This window comes from Raphanus sativus, chromosome 4 (genome assembly GCF_000801105.2).
Source record: "Raphanus sativus cultivar WK10039 chromosome 4, ASM80110v3, whole genome shotgun sequence".
Taxonomy (NCBI): domain Eukaryota; kingdom Viridiplantae; phylum Streptophyta; class Magnoliopsida; order Brassicales; family Brassicaceae; genus Raphanus; species Raphanus sativus.
In genome coordinates, this window is record NC_079514.1 from 45,415,081 (window position 1) to 45,430,915 (window position 15,835).

The 15,835-nt window shown below is 42.7% G+C and overlaps 1 non-coding gene across 1 annotated transcript; it reads left to right on the forward strand.

Moving 5' to 3' along the window:
- Positions 1-10,077: 10,077 nt before the first annotated feature.
- Positions 10,078-10,184, forward strand: LOC130512138 (small nucleolar RNA R71). The gene has a single exon (XR_008945699.1). It is a non-coding gene; the product is annotated as a small nucleolar RNA R71 (small nucleolar RNA).
- The last annotated feature ends 5,651 nt before the right edge of the window (positions 10,185-15,835 follow it).

Sequence of the window (15,835 nt, forward strand, 5' to 3'; positions counted from 1 at the left end):
GCATTCTGATGGCAAGACTGATGTTACATGCAACCACTGTCAGAAGTATTATCGCCTGAATCTGCGTCGCAATGGAACTAATACCATGAATCGTCACATAAAGACTTGCTCCAAAACTCCCGGAAGTACTCCTAGAAGTGGTTATAAGAAGCTGGATATGGAAGTGTTCCGAGAGATGATTGCTGTGTGATACACTAAAAATGAATCCTTACTACTGCCAAGTTAACAGTTGCAATTGTAGTACTTGAGATTCAAATCCAGAGGACCAGTCTACACTCTAGTTCTATAAGTTCCGAAATCAACCTAAGAAGAAGATATAATTTTGGTTGAAAGAGGCGATAGTTAACAAGCAAAATAAACACGAGATTGATTCAATTAAACAAGAGCTAGCCTAGGGTATTTCATTGGGTGTTGAATTGGAGCCAAACAATTATTCAAGCGCGATGAAGTGCTTTCTAGAACTCGGATCACTCAGCTGGAACACTCCACTGTCGTGGCAGTGATCACTTTGCAGATCGATCTCACCACCTAACTGTCGTTGGGATGAGGATCGATTGCAAGCTTTAGAGAACAGGTCCGATCAGTTCACTTACCACCCTAATATCTACTTTCGCTGATTAGGGATACTAAGCTCATTCAATACATGTCAAGTTATCATCCTAAGCGGTTAACTAGGTGATGAACTAGTGATCTAACATCAAGTGATCAGGTTAATGAAAGCAGTAAGAACAGTATGAATGAAGAACAGTTATGGATCGCTTATCTATGTTTAGCTCATGTCTCAACACCCTAAAAACCCTAGGCGAGCAAGGTTACTACTCGATCATGATGCAAATAAACAAAGACATAAATCCTGAATAAAATTGCATAAGAACAGAGTATGAAACAATAGGGTTCAGATGATCTTCTCTATGAGAGGATGGATTCTTCTCCCTTACAAGTTGCAGATCGCAAATACTCAGTGTTCTCTTGTAAAAACTAGCGTAAGAAAAAAAGAAAATAGATAGATGGCGTTTTATATGGAGGCGCCAATCAGAAGAAAAGAGATTAGGGCAACAGGGCTTTAATTCCCGAAATAGGAGTTTCCATATTCGTCTGGAACAATCTCCGGATCACTCCGTCTGCTTGTTCCGCTTGAGAGAGAACAGTCTCGGGACTGTTCTCTTGAGTGTTCTCCGCAGGAATGCTCCAAAAGGACTTCTTTTCATCAGGCACCTTCTCTTCTTTCTTCTACTAACTCCAGACCTGTAAAAGGTCAAAAAGGACTAGACTGACACGAATTAGTGACTTGAAACAAATGAAAACATATATACAATGATGTGAAAAACACCATATATCAATTCCCCCAGACTTAGATCCTTGTTTGTCCTCGAACAAGGCAAGTACCAAGAACAGGGAGAAAGGTTTGAAAGCGTGGGAACTCGCTTATTCTCAGCAACCATACTCTTACCACAAATCTCTGAACCATACAAGCTGTAGATTAGGACCACACACACTTACTGAGAACCCCCTGATCGCTGTTCGAAGATCGGCTCCTTACTCTACATCTCAACCTGAAAAGGCAACACTTTCGAGACAAAACTCCTTATGTTCAATTAAGATCAGCGTGAGCTTCTTGTCACAGGCTCTACTCAGAGAGAACGGGCTAGGTATAGAACATGCTAACTTTTATGGTGGAGTTCAAGAGTGTTTAGGGTTTACCAAGAGCGGGTGCAGGATATCGCACAAAATGGTCGTGAGAGGACGGCTCCATTGAGGTCCACAGTCCTTACTCATCTCTGCTAATCGGACTGCTCTCCGATAGATCGATCATAGGACTGCTCTGCGTGATTCAACTTCCCCTTCAGAACACTTCACTGAAACCACCATTACTTTCTCAACTTCCCCAGTGGCATGCATCATAGATTCTTCCCCTTCTCGTCACCAGTAAATCAAAGCAAAAACAAACAACTTTTTTTTTTATATATATACTGAAATACAAAATGCTGGGGTGACGAGCAAGGAGGTAACAAGTGATGTACATGATGCCACTGGTGATTCATTCTGGTCTGTTCTAGCCACTTACTCCTTCGTTGTTCTCTATGGTATCGGAACAGGCACTCTGGTTGTTCTCTTGTCTGCGCTGATTGTTCCGCCTTCTTCTACTGTGTGAGCATTGATGAGTAAGAACTGCGTCGATCCTTTCCTCTCCGACCTTTTTGCACATATCTGCACATAAAGTACTAGAAAAGCAAATGCATGAGGGTGGAACAAAAGGTCAGGGTTCAAGGTGGGAACTAGCTAAAGATGAGCTAGCCACTCAGGAACAGCAAGAGGGATAAAAATCGGATAAGAAGTCCTGAGTGTAGTTCTCATTCTACCCTGATCTAGTGCCCATGACAAGAAGAATTAAAGTCCAGATTAGGTTCAGATAAAGTGGAGTTAAGTCTGCCCAGTGTAACCTGATCGGTATAGAACTTCTGGAGTGTCAAATGAGATAAGTCAGGGTGTTCCAGGTCCATGTGTGGGTCTTTCATCACTGCTAAGGTCACTGAATAAGAAGGTTAAAGCACGAGGTGGTTAAAGAGCATCACAAAATAAGGTCCTGATTCCCACAATAGTTTTGACTGACTCGATCCTAAAACTGACTCGATAAAAACATGAAAATGACACAAGGACTGACTCAAAAAGCACACAAGCGAATATAGTACAATCGCTCCCCCAGACTTAGTTCACACCATCCCTGGTTGTGAAAATAAATCAGAGGAAGCTGAAACAAACCAAACAGAAGCAAATAACATGAAAAATAAATAGTTCAGATGGATAAGACAAGGGATAGAAATAGTCCTTTCGGACTCAGTCTGAATCGCCGCTACCGGAGTGACCAGCTGTCCTCCTGTTCCTCGGCAGTCTCTCTGCTCCAGTCGATGTTCCTGCTTGTTCCTTGCCTGGGCGCCTTGTTCTCTGTGGCGTACGCTCCTCCTGGCTCCAATGCAGCCGCCTGTGATCGCCTTGAGTATCCTCTTCATGAGGCTGTTGTTCTTCTTCTGGGACTCAACCATCCAGCGTCTGTAGGCGTGATCATCAGTCACATCGGTGAAGTCCTCCAAGTCATACTCACCATCAGCCGGTGGAGTCACATGCTCCACATCATCCATGTCTTCATCATCGTGCTGAACCGGCGCCTTCGGATCATCGCAGAGGTGCTCTTCATCGAGTGAGAACACAATGTTCTCCAGGGATAGGAAGTCTGTGAACCCAGGCATAGGGAGCTTGCAGTACAGAGGGTTCCCTTCTTTATCCTGGAACTTGTAGGTGGTCTCGTCGCGCAAGATGTGGCATGCGATCAGGTAAGGAGTATCGATGTACTCCATCTCAGAGACAACCTTGTAGGAGCTGAGGTTGATGTTGAAGCGCTGGAACAATGGTGTGAGCAGACTGCCGCATCGATCCTTCTTATCGTCAGTCCGAATCAGGGTGTCTCTGCGGTCAGCGAACATGGAGATGAGATGGAACCCTGGGTTGGTCTTGACTTCCTGGATCGGTGTGATGTTCTCTCTGCGCATCTCGTCCTCAAGTCCCATGTAGAGAACCTGGAGCTCTCCATTCGTGATCTTGGAGGTGTACTCCTTCGCGAACAGGACATTGGACACGATCTTGGCAATGATCCGGATAGCAGGGTTCCGGATCTGCGACTGATAGGCCTTGCGAGAGGTGAACTTGCCGGCTGCGATGAGATCCCAAAAGGTGTCTGCCGGCTTGAACTTCTTTTCCACTGAAACTCCCTTTGGCGTGTCTGCAATCTCGAGTAGCGCGTTCAGATCGTTGAGAGAGATGGTGCAGAACTTGCCATCAGCCATGAAGGAGAAGGAGAAGTTCTCGTACGTAGGCGCATTGGGGTTCTGGTAAGTGATCCTGCACGTCGCGAGCACTTGCCTGACCAAGTCTGGGTAGAGAACCTGGGCCTGGTAGCAGAGAGGCATGAATCCCATAGCTTGCATCGTGTCGAACACCTCAGTGTCAAGGCCTAGAGCGCCTAGTGTTGGCTGGTGCACGAACCGCGTGGGCAGGATCTCTGCTAGGAGGAGCCTGTTGTATATCGCTGCCGACTCCTTGTCCTATCCCTCAACGTTGAAGTCAAGGAGCATCGGATCATTGAGGTCGATGGGCTCGCCCTCATTCTTGTTCGGCCATGGGTAACCAGGTGGAGCACTCGCGGCTGGAGAAGCTGTGCTCTTGGCTGTTCTAGCGTTTCTCATCTTTGGAGGCATCTGCAAAACAACAGAAAACCCAACATCAGCATAGTTCGTCGGTTGTTCTAGCAACGATGGAACAATCCAATCTTCTTGTTCTATCCAAGTCCATCGATTACTAGACAACCTACACAAGCCTCAATCTCAACAGTAGAAATCGCAAAGGCAAAAAATCACAAGTAACAAATCGGTTCCTCTTCCATTGAAAATCAATCATGAGTTCAATCCTAGTAGCAAGTATACTATCAAGAGCTACAACCTAGAATGAAATCGCAAAGCATAAAGGAAAGAGAGAACCCAAGAAATCACTCCCAAATCGCGATTTGCATGCGCAAAAGGGGGAGGGTTCTTGTCCGATTACCTTGATTGAGAGGTGATTCCTGCAAAACAACTCAATCTCAAGAGAATCCCAAGAGGTTAGAACCAAAATCGATGAGAAAGAGAGGGATGTGTGTTCGCGATTTTAGGGTTCTAAGGGGGTGGTTTGCGGCGAGAGAGATGAAGTGGGGAAGTGGAGTGTTTGGGCCTTAAATAGGTCCATCAAAACCGCTTCCCCTACTTTTTTTTTTATATATATATTTTTTTGTTCGAGCACTTACCTGGAACAATCGGCGGAACAACCACTGGAGTGCTCTCCTGGAGTGATCTCGAATTTTCTTGATTTTTCAACCTGCAAGTTAGTTCCTAGAAAGATAAAGACAAAAAGAAAACAGTATTTACACTCACCAGTGGGTTGCCTCCCACCAAGCGCTTGTTTTCTGTCACTAGCTTGACTTCAATGAGCCGATTAGGCTTGAGGGGGATCGCTTAAGGGTATCTCTACACCTTCAGCGATTGTTGTGTCAGCAAGATATGGCTTTAGACGCTGACCATTGACAACAAATTCTCCACCTCTTGTGTCCAGCAACACAACAGCTCCATAAGGGCGAACCTCCTTAATGGTGAAAGGTCTGGACCATCTAGACTTAAGCTTTCCAGGGAACAGCTTAACCCGTGAATTGAAGAGTAAGACCTGATCGTTCGGAGCAAAGCTTCTGCTGATGATCCGTTTGTCATGGAACGCCTTGGTCTTTTCCTTGTAGATCTTAGAACTCTCATAGGCCAGATGCCTGATCTCCTCCAACTCGTGGATCTGAATGGTTCGCTTCTCCTTGGCGGGTTTGATGTTGAAGTTGAGTAGTTTGACAGCCCAAGCGGCCTTGTACTCTAGCTCAACAGGTAGGTGGCACGCCTTGCCATAGACCAGATGATAGGGAGTGGTCCCTAGAGGGGTCTTGTAGGCTGTTCTGTACGCCCAGAGAGCATCGTCAAGCTTAAGGGACCAGTCCTTGCGGGTGGTGTTGACCGTCTTCTGCAGGATGTTCTTGATCTCTCTGTTGGAAACTTCCACTTGACCACTTGTTTGAGGATGATAGGCGGTTGCAACCTTGTGTTTGACACCATTCTTGCTCAGCAATCCTTGGAACAACTTGTTGATAAAGTGAGTTCCACCATCGCTTATAACCACTCTAAGCACTCCAAATCTTGGAAAGATGATGGAGGTGAACATCTTGGTTACAACTCGCGCATCATTGGTTGGACTAGCAATCGCTTCTACCCACTTGGAGACATAGTCCACAGCAACTAGGATGTACTCGTTCTTGTGAGAGACTGGGAAGGGTCCCATGAAATCGATCCTCCAGCAATCGAACACTTCAACTTCCAAGATGTAGTTCTGAGGCATCTCGTTTCTCTTGCTTATACTCCCCATCCTTTGGCATGAATTGCATCGAGATATGAAAGCATGAGCGTCTCTGAACATAGTGGGCCACCAGAAACCGGCTTGGAGGATCTTGGAAACTGTCTTGAAGGTGGCAAAGTGACCAACATAAGAGGAACCGTGGCAGTGGTGAAGGATCCCTGGAATATCAGCCTCTGGAACACATCTCCTGAAGATCCCATCCTTGCCTTGCCGATAGAGATACGGCTCATCCCAGAAGTAGTGCCTTGCCTCCCTTAGAAATTTCCTCTTCTCATTCCCAGTGAACCTCAAAGGCTATTTCTCAGCTGCCAAGAAGTTGGCAATCTCAGCAAACCATGGAAGATTCAGGTACTCCTTCTGGATCACTGCAACGAATGCTCCTTCCACGCGGGAACAATCCTTGATGACAGGTGACGACTGCTCCATGTTGCGCAGACCAATCGCATTGACGTACTCCATCGGTTGTTCCTCATCAAGAACTGTCTCATCTGACACTTTCATCCTGGAGAGATGATCTGCTACTCCATTATCAACCCCCTTCTTATCTCTTATCTCCAGATCAAACTCTTGGAGCAAGAGAATCCATCTTAAGAGCCGCGGTTTAGCATTCTTCTTTGTGAGTAGGTACTTGAGAGCCGCGTGGTCTGTATGCACAATCACCTTTGATCCAACCAGATAGGATCTGAACTTCTCAAAAGCGAACACGATGGCAAGGAGCTCCTTCTCTGTGGTTGCATATCGGCACTGAGCTTCATCTAAGGTTATGCTTGCATAGTAGATCACGTGAAGCTTCTTGTCTTTACGCTGTCCAAGGACTGCTCCCACTGCAAAATCACTTGCATCTGTCATGATCTCAAAAGGGAGATCCCAGTCTGGAGGTTGGACAACTGGTGCACTGACTAGGGCTCCCTTGATCGTGTGGAATGCGGCTAAGCAGTCGCTGTCAAAGGCAAACTGAGCCTCCTTGCAGAGCAACCGAGTGAGTGGTCTCGCGATCTTAGAGAAGTCCTGGATGAACCTCCTATAGAAACCAGCGTGTCCTAAGAAACTCCTGATTCCCTTCACTGAAGTTGGTGGTTGCAGACTCATCATGACCTCGATCTTTGCCTTGTCCACCTCAATGCCTTTCTCTGATATCTTGTGTCCCAGAACAATCTCATCTCTGACCATGAAGTGACATTTCTCCCAGTTCAGCACCAGATGCTTCTCCTCGCATCGCTTCAGCACCCTGCACAAGTTTGACAAACATACATGAAAGAAGCTTCCATAGACGCTGAAATTGTCCATGAAAACTTCCATTATGTCTTCGATCAGATCAGTAAAAATCGACATCATGCATCGCTGGAAAGTCGTCGGAGCATTGCACAAGCCGAAGGGCATCCTCCTGTATGCATATGTTCCATAAGGGCATGTGAACGTCGTCTTCTCCTGATCGTCTGGGTGAATGGAAATCTGAAAGAAACCTGAATAACCATCTAAAAAGCAATAGTAAGGGTGGTTAGCCAATCTCTCAAGCATTAAATCAATAAAAGGAAGTGGGAAGTGATCCTTACGAGTCACAGCATTCAACTTACGAAAATCAATGCACATGCGATGACCAGTAAATGTTCTAGTGGGGATCAATTCATTCTTTTCATTGGTTATCACAGTGATCCCACCTTTCTTAGGTACTACATGCACAAGACTAACCCACTTACTATCAGAGATCGCATAGATAACACCTGCTTCTAGAAGTTTCATTATCTCTTTCTTTACAACATCTTTTAGATTCGGATTTAACCTCCTCTGATGTTTTACATAAGTCATCGATTCATCTTCCAGGTGTATTCTATGCATGCAAAGATCAGGTGAAATGCCAGATATGTCAGCTAGAGAATAACCCAATGCCTTACGATATTTTCTTAGTTCACACAAAAGCAGAGCAGTCTCTGCATTGTTCAGGTCAGCATTCACAATGACAGGATATGTGGGGTTGGGTCCAAGAAATGCATACATGAGTCCCTTGGGAAGGGGTTTGAGCTCCACCTTTGGAGCTTTCAGCTCGCTCCATGAGTCATCGGTCTGAGCTGCCGGATTAGACGGGTTCTGGGGCGCGGTTGTTACAGCCGATATGCTGGACTCACTGTCCTCCCCCAGGCTTAGATTCGCCACCATTCTCTCAATACTCCTGGCTGAATCCAGGAATTTGGCATAGGCATCAGCATAAACACTCTCTAAGCTATGCTCGGCTTCAGCTCTGGCTAAGGCGAGTTCAAGTGGATCCTCGGTGAGAATCTCCTCGATCATTCCCTCATGCGGCTCTAGCGGATCACCATCTTCTTGTACAGTGAAAGTTTGTCCATCCAGCATCGGCTTCTTGAGCATCTGCTCCATCTCAAACTTCATTACAATATCTCCAAGATGGAGATCAATCTTCCCTTGTCGGACATTGATGATAGCTCCAACAGTGCATAGGAATGGTCTGCCTAGGATCAGGGGATCATTTGAATCTTCCTCGACTTCCAGAACAACGAAATCGGCAGGAACAAGTGTGTTCCCAACCAGAACTTGAAGATCTTCGAGGATTCCAACTGGAGACTTCACAGATCTATCAGCAAACACTAAGGACATCCTGGTAGGCTTGAAGTCCGTGTATCCAAGGCGCTTAGCCACTGTATATGGCATGAGGTTAATGCTTGACCCTAGATCGACCAGTGAGCATGAGAAAATTGTTCTCCCAATCTGAACCGAGAGGACAAATTTTCCCGGATCACCCAACTTCTTGATCCTTCTGTTCTGGAGCACCGCACTGCACTCCTTAAAGACAATCATGAACTTGCTGTCATCAGATATCTTCCCAGAGATCAGTCCCTTAACGAAGCTACGCATGGATGGTATCATCTGGATCGCACTCATTAGAGGGAGCTTGACAGTTAGGTCTTCCAGCATCTTCGTGCACTTCATCTCTTCCTTATCCTTGCGTGTAGCCTTAGCTGGGACAGGGTAAGGTACTTTTGGTACATACTAACGAGCAGGAGAAGGTGCTGCAGTCGGTGGAACAACCCCAGCGGGTCGCTCTGTTTCAGTCGGAACAGTCTCAGTAGGTTGTTCTGCCTCTTCCTCATCTGTGGGTACAGCTTTAGGTGGCTGATCCGACTCCTTCTGCTTCCCTTTCTCAGCTGATGTGAATCTCCTGGGGTCTAGATCAGGCAGTTGCTTTCCACTCCTTAGACCTACCGCATTGCACTCTTTGGGGTTTTTGTCTGTTTTTCCAGGGAGAGTTCCTTGCTGTCTCTTCACACTCTCAGCAGTCTGAGCAATCTGAATATCCATCTGTCTCATATGGCTTCAGACATTGTCATACTTCACACTCAGGTCATTGAACATATGATTCATCCTGGTGTTGATGTCGTTTGTGACCTGGTTCAGTGCTTTCCCCTGGATCTGCTGTCCTTGGAGCAGTTGACTCATCATGTTGGCGAGGCTCTTCATGTCATCATGTGGAGCAGTCTGAGCCGGTTGTGCAGCCTGCTGATTAACCGGCTGTTTCTGGCTGTGGAATTGGGCATTCTGAGCTGGGTTGAGGACAAAGGTTCTTCCCTGATTGCCAAGGTTCTTCCCTGATTGCCATAAGGCCTTTGGTATCCACTGTTCTGACCCTGATTTCCTTGAGCTTTATCGTCTGGTTTAGGGGCATTGAACAGGTGGGGATTGTTCCTCACGTTAGGGTTCGGGTGATAGTTCTTGAACTGCCATCCTTGCCCATTCACATAGCTCACTTCATGCTGATCCTCAGCTGACTGATCTGCCTCTGATGTACCTTCCGCGGTAGCTTTATCCTGAGGGGATTCTTCCATGATGAAAACCTGGTTCTGGTTGCTCTTAATCAGCTGATCGACCTTGGCAGAGAGCTCGTCAATCTTGCTGTTATCAATGCTCTTCACCTTCTGAGTACGATCAGTCTCGCGGTTATTATCAGCTGAGCTTGAGGCCATGTTCTCAATCAACTCGAAGGCACCTTGAGTGGACTGGGTCATGAAATCTCCCTTACTGGCTGAGTTCAAAGCGTTCCTGTACTCCCAGCCTACTCCATCGTAGAACACTCCCAGCAGATAGTCTTCTTCGAAACCGTGATGTGGGCACTCTCTGCTTTAGACGTTGAATCGCTCCCATGCATCGCAGAACGGCTCATCCACCAACTGTTTGAAGGTCACGATCTTCTGTCTCAGAGCTGCCGTCTTCGATTTCGTGTAGAAGTGGCTTAAGAAGGCCTCTCGGACTTGCTCCCAGGTGGTGAGTGATCCCATGGGTAGTGAATCAAGCCAGCGAGCAGCTTTCCCATCAAGAGAGAAAGGGAACATAGTACATTTGATGTAATCGGGTGGTACTCCATTCGCTTTAGTGAAACCACACATCTTCTCAAAGTGCTCGATGTGGTCCATCGATATCTCAGTAGGAAGTCCATTGAAGATCTTCCTTTGCACTAGACTTATCAAGGCTGGCTTGATCTCGAAGTCCTGCCTAGTGCACGGTGGAGGGGTTATGGCAGATCGCGTAGCAGGCAGATTGCGCAGTAAGTTTCTCTGGCCGATCTGGACAACTTCCTCCTGTTGGTTCTTCTGGTTCGCAACATTCAGAGCACCTTGCTCGGCAGCAGCTTGCTGCACTTGGATCATTTGCTGCATCTGCTGCATCTGCTGTTGCATGAGTGCAAACGCAGCAGTGAGATCATCCTGGTGATCACCCATGTTGGTGTTCGTAGATCTCGGCTGGTGACGGTTCTGTCGTTCCAATCTCGCTAGTTCTTCGTTGGTAAGCTGATGCAATGGTCCTTGTGCATTGCTCCGAGTATGTCTACTGGTCATGCACCTGGATCATCAGCTGAAACAAAGAAATAAACACGAGTTAGATATCTTAGACTAGATATGAAACTGAAAATTAGAGGTAAAAAATCTGGTCCCCGTCGCAACGGCGCCAAAACTTGATACACTAAAAATGAATCCTTGCTACTGCCAAGTTAACAGTTGCAATTGTAGTACTTGAGATTCAAATCCAGAGGACCAGTCTACACTCTAGTTCTATAAGTTCCGAAATCAAGCTAAGAAGAAGATATAATTTTGGTTGAAAGAGGCGATAGTTAACAAGCAAAATAAACACGAGAATGATTCAATTAAACAAGAGCTAGCCTAGGGTATTTCATTGGGTGTTGAATTGAAGCCAAACAATTATTCAAGCGCGATGAAGTGCTTTCTAGAACTCGAATCACTCAGCTGGAACACTCCACTGTCGTGGCACTGATCGCTTTGCAGATCGATCTCACCACCTAACTGTCGTTGGGATGAGGATCGATTGCAAGCTTTAGAGAACAGGTCCGATCAGTTCACTTACCACCCTAATATCTACTTTCGCTGATTAGGGATACTAAGCTCATTCAATACATGTCAAGTTATCATCCTAAGCGGTTAACTAGGTGATGAACTAATGATCTAACATCAAGTGATCAGGTTAATGAAAGCAGTAAGAACAGTATGAATGAAGAACAGTTATGGATCGCTTATCTATGTTTAACTCATGTCTCAACACCCTAAAAAAACCTAGGCGAGCAAGGTTACTACTCGATCATAATGCAAATAAACAAAGACATAAATCCTGAATAAAATTGCATAAGAACAGAGTATGAAACAATAGGGTTCAGATGATCTTCTCTATGAGAGGATGGATTCTTCTCCCTTACAAGTTGCAGATCGCAAATACTCAGTGTTCTCTTGTAAAAACTAGCGTAAGAAAAAAAGAAAATAGATAGATGGCGTTTTATATGGAGGCGCCAATCAGAAGAAAAGAGATTAGGGCAACATGGCTTTAATTCCCGAAATAAGAGTTTCCATATTCGTCTGGAACAATCTCCGGATCACTCCGTCTGCTTGTTCCGCTTGAGAGAGAACAGTCTCAGGACTGTTCTCTTGAGTGTTCTCCGCAGGAATGCTCCAAAAGGACTTCTTTTCATCAGGCACCTTCTCTTCTTTCTTCTACTAACTCCAAACCTGTAAAAGGTCAAAAAGGACTAGACTGACACGAATTAGTGACTTGAAACAAACGAAAACATATATACAATGATGTGAAAAACACCATATATCACTGTGGCTCTAATTCAGCACAATCTTCCTTACTCTTTTGTAGAGTATGAGAAGATAAGAGAAGCCTTCACCTATGTTAATCCTTCTATAGAGTTTTGGAGTCGCAATACAGCAGCGTCAGATGTCTACAAGATTTATGACAGGGAGAAACAGAAGCTTAAGGCAGTCTTGGCTAAAATCCCTGGTAGAGTTTGCTTAACCACAGATTTGTGGAGAGCCATAACAGTAGAAGGCTACATGTGTTTGACAGTACACTACGTGGATGTAGATTGGGTTTTGAAGACGCAGATCATATCCTTCTGTGCTTTTCCGCCTCCACACACGGGTGTTGCCATAGCTCTTAAGCTGACTGAGCTGTTAAGAGAGTGGGGCTTAGAGAAGAAAGTATTTTCTCTGACAGTGGATAATGCATCTGCCAATGAAGATTCAGAGGATCGAGTCATTCGTGAAATGGTGGAGGCTATGAAAGAGAAATTTAACAAATATTGGGAAGAGTTCAGTGATATATTAGCAATTGCGGCAGTTCTTGATCCTCGGCTTAAGTTTGCTTTTCTAGAGTATTGTTACAATATTCTAGATCCAGAAACTTGCAAATTGAACTTGGTGTATATTCGTGGCAAGCTGGTCAAGCTGTTTGGAGAATATAAGAAAGACACAGGCGCCACTACTAGTGCATCTACTTCACATGCTCCTCGACACATCCCTTCAGGATATGGTGTAAGTTTCTTGACTCTTAAGTATATTACAAACGTATGACTTGTAGAAATGCTTGGAAGTTAAGACTTGTAGACTCGTTGTTTCAGATTTCTGTACTTGTAGACATGCTTGAAAGTTGTTTCAGATTTCTTATTAAGACTCGTAGACATGCTTGAAAGTTGAAACTTAAGACTCGTAGACATGCTTAAACCTGGTTGCATTTTTAGGACTCGTAGACAGCTGAGAAGTGAGTTCGTTTGTTGATTTGTTGTAGACTTGTAACCTTAAGACAGACTCTGATCGTTGGTTTGTTGTTGTTTACATGGCTTTTATGCTTACTTCTCTCAAAAGACTGGTGGTAGTGGGAAATCACCATTAGACATATACTTGGATGAGCCAGTGGTTGATATGGAAAGCTTTTCAAGTTTGGATGCTATATCATATTGGAAAGATAATGCAGGCCGCTTCAAAGAGTTGTCTTCAATGGCCTGCGATGTGCTGAGCATCCCTCTCACAATGGTGGCATCGGAATCATCCTTTAGCATCGGCAGCCGAGTCCTCAACAAGTACCGAAGCTGTCTCCTACCCACAAAACGTTCAAGCTCTTAAGTGCAAGGAACTGGTTCCGTGGATTTCAAGAGATAGGAGATGAAATGTCAACAGGTTAGTTATTCTTTGCCTCTCTGTATTGGATCATGTGTTTTAATGATTCGTTGAACTCCAAAAATTCAGACTTGTGTTGTCTTGTGCTTATCTTGTGTTTAAGTGTATAGATGATATGTTTGAATCTTTGTTATGATGCCACTCTCGTGTCTTGATGTCTTGTTATATGACTTGATGTCTTGTTTGTAATGCAGGATGATCAAGTTTCTGTGAAGCTGTGGAATCAGAGGTCGCAAAGAAGTTGTGCTATCTGTTTGAGTGTTTGTTTCATGTGTACTCCAAACGTTTGTGCTATCTGTTATGAGACTTTATGCATTTGAATTCTTTGAGACTTTATGCATTTGAATTCTTTGAGACTTTATATGTTTGAGTTCTTTGAGACTTCGTATGTTTGAAACTTGAGACTTTATATGTTTGAGTTCTTTGAGACTTTTGAATTTTTGATATTTGTGAGTTTGAGACTTCATATAATGATAATTACAGATTTTATAAAATTTATATAAGTATAAATAAATAATTACAGATTTTATTAAATTTATATAAGTACAAATAAATAATTACAGATTTTATAAAATTTATATAAGTACAAATAAATAAATCATTGTGAGTAAATATGAATATAAATAAAAATATAATGGGTGTCTATGGACTGTCCATTTGGACATGGATTTTTTTGGTCTTAGGCATTTTTATGGATCATGTCCAATATGGCCCGTCCATTACAGACCAAACCCGAAATGGTCCAGTTGGTTTTGCCCAAATGGGCTGTGAACGGCCCATTTGACAGCTTTAGAATGAAGCCATGATTTCTGTTTTAATATATAAGATTTATATAGTACTATGGGTAGCGCCGGTTTTGCTAATATTGTTATGATTTGACTATAGTTTTATTATTTAGAACATTTCTCAACAGTATTTTAGAAAATAAAATATGTATATGATTTTATGGAATTTATTAATTTGATTGTAGTCTTTGCAAAGTTACCATGAAAAAAATTTAAGTTGAAATATATGCATGAGAGTTTGAAAGTGTAATAGCTGAATTGTTTATTATTTAATTGAAACTTATTAATTTAAATTATGATTTAGAAAATTTATAAATGTGGACTTCATCTTACAATGATTATATTAAATTAGAGTTTATACATATATATTTATATGTGTATATATATATATATTATGTTGTGAAAATATTACTTTTCACATTATATATATATATATATATATATATATATATCAATAATTAGATATGATAGTAAAGATGCCTAAAAACTTAAATTGATAAATCTATGCTAGTTATATAAACTGCATTTTTATTTATTTTTTATTTTGCGTCATCTCATTTGGAATATGATGATTTTTTTGTCACGTTTTATACTATCAGCTTTGTATTTGTTCGGTTCAACTCGGATTACTCTTCAGTTATCGGCTAAAATGGAACCAAACCGATAACCCAAAGTAAATGAAATTGATCTTGTTTTTGGCTAGATCCGTAACTGAACCGATATTCTTACTTCGGATCGGGTTCGGGTTTGAGATTTATGCCCAGACCTAGTTTTGTATATTGGGATGATGGGGAGGTGTTATAATAGTTTGATGCTTTGGACTTTTCTAGGTTGATTTCTATGAATTATATTTTGTGAGCGGTGCTTATGATGATAATTTCAAATAATCACAGGTGTTATATTAACCGCTTGTTTCTTCTCGCTCTGGATTTGTCAAAATTAAGAAGTTGTGACTATATCGATTTAACCAATCAGATGTGTATTGATCGTAAAGATACATTCGAAGTTGGTACAGTGTATTTTTAATCCTAAATCTTAGTATTAAATTTTTAAAATTTTTGATATTTATTGTTGTTGAGTAAATTTTTTTGGATGATGTAATTATGTGGTCATCTCTATTTGTTAAGAACATTATTTAATGTTTTTATTATGTTATATCGTAATAGGTTATAGGTTAATATATTTTGTGTTTGTGTTTTTCAATAGTATGTTTTGTATATAATAGTAAAGTTTCTGATGTAAAACATATTAAATTTCAATAACTTTGCATTTATTGTTTTAAGATTAATAGTTTAACGTTATAAATTGTATTTTATTTTTTATTTGAATATAACTATTTTATTTGTTGTTGAATATTTATATGAATTGTATTTTTGTAAGATTTTTATTTGCAATCGTTATAAGATTTCTTGATGGCATTCGTGAACTCCCATAACTCCTCTACTTTTTTAAGATTGCATGTTTTCCAGAGCAACAACCGAACTTCAACTTAGAAAGAAGGATGTAGGATGAAACCATTGTGGCGGCATATGTGTGTAAGGAAGCAAAATGTTGAATCTGGTGAAGCAGGAAAAGTTTGATTATTTGCATTCCTATTTATTAGTA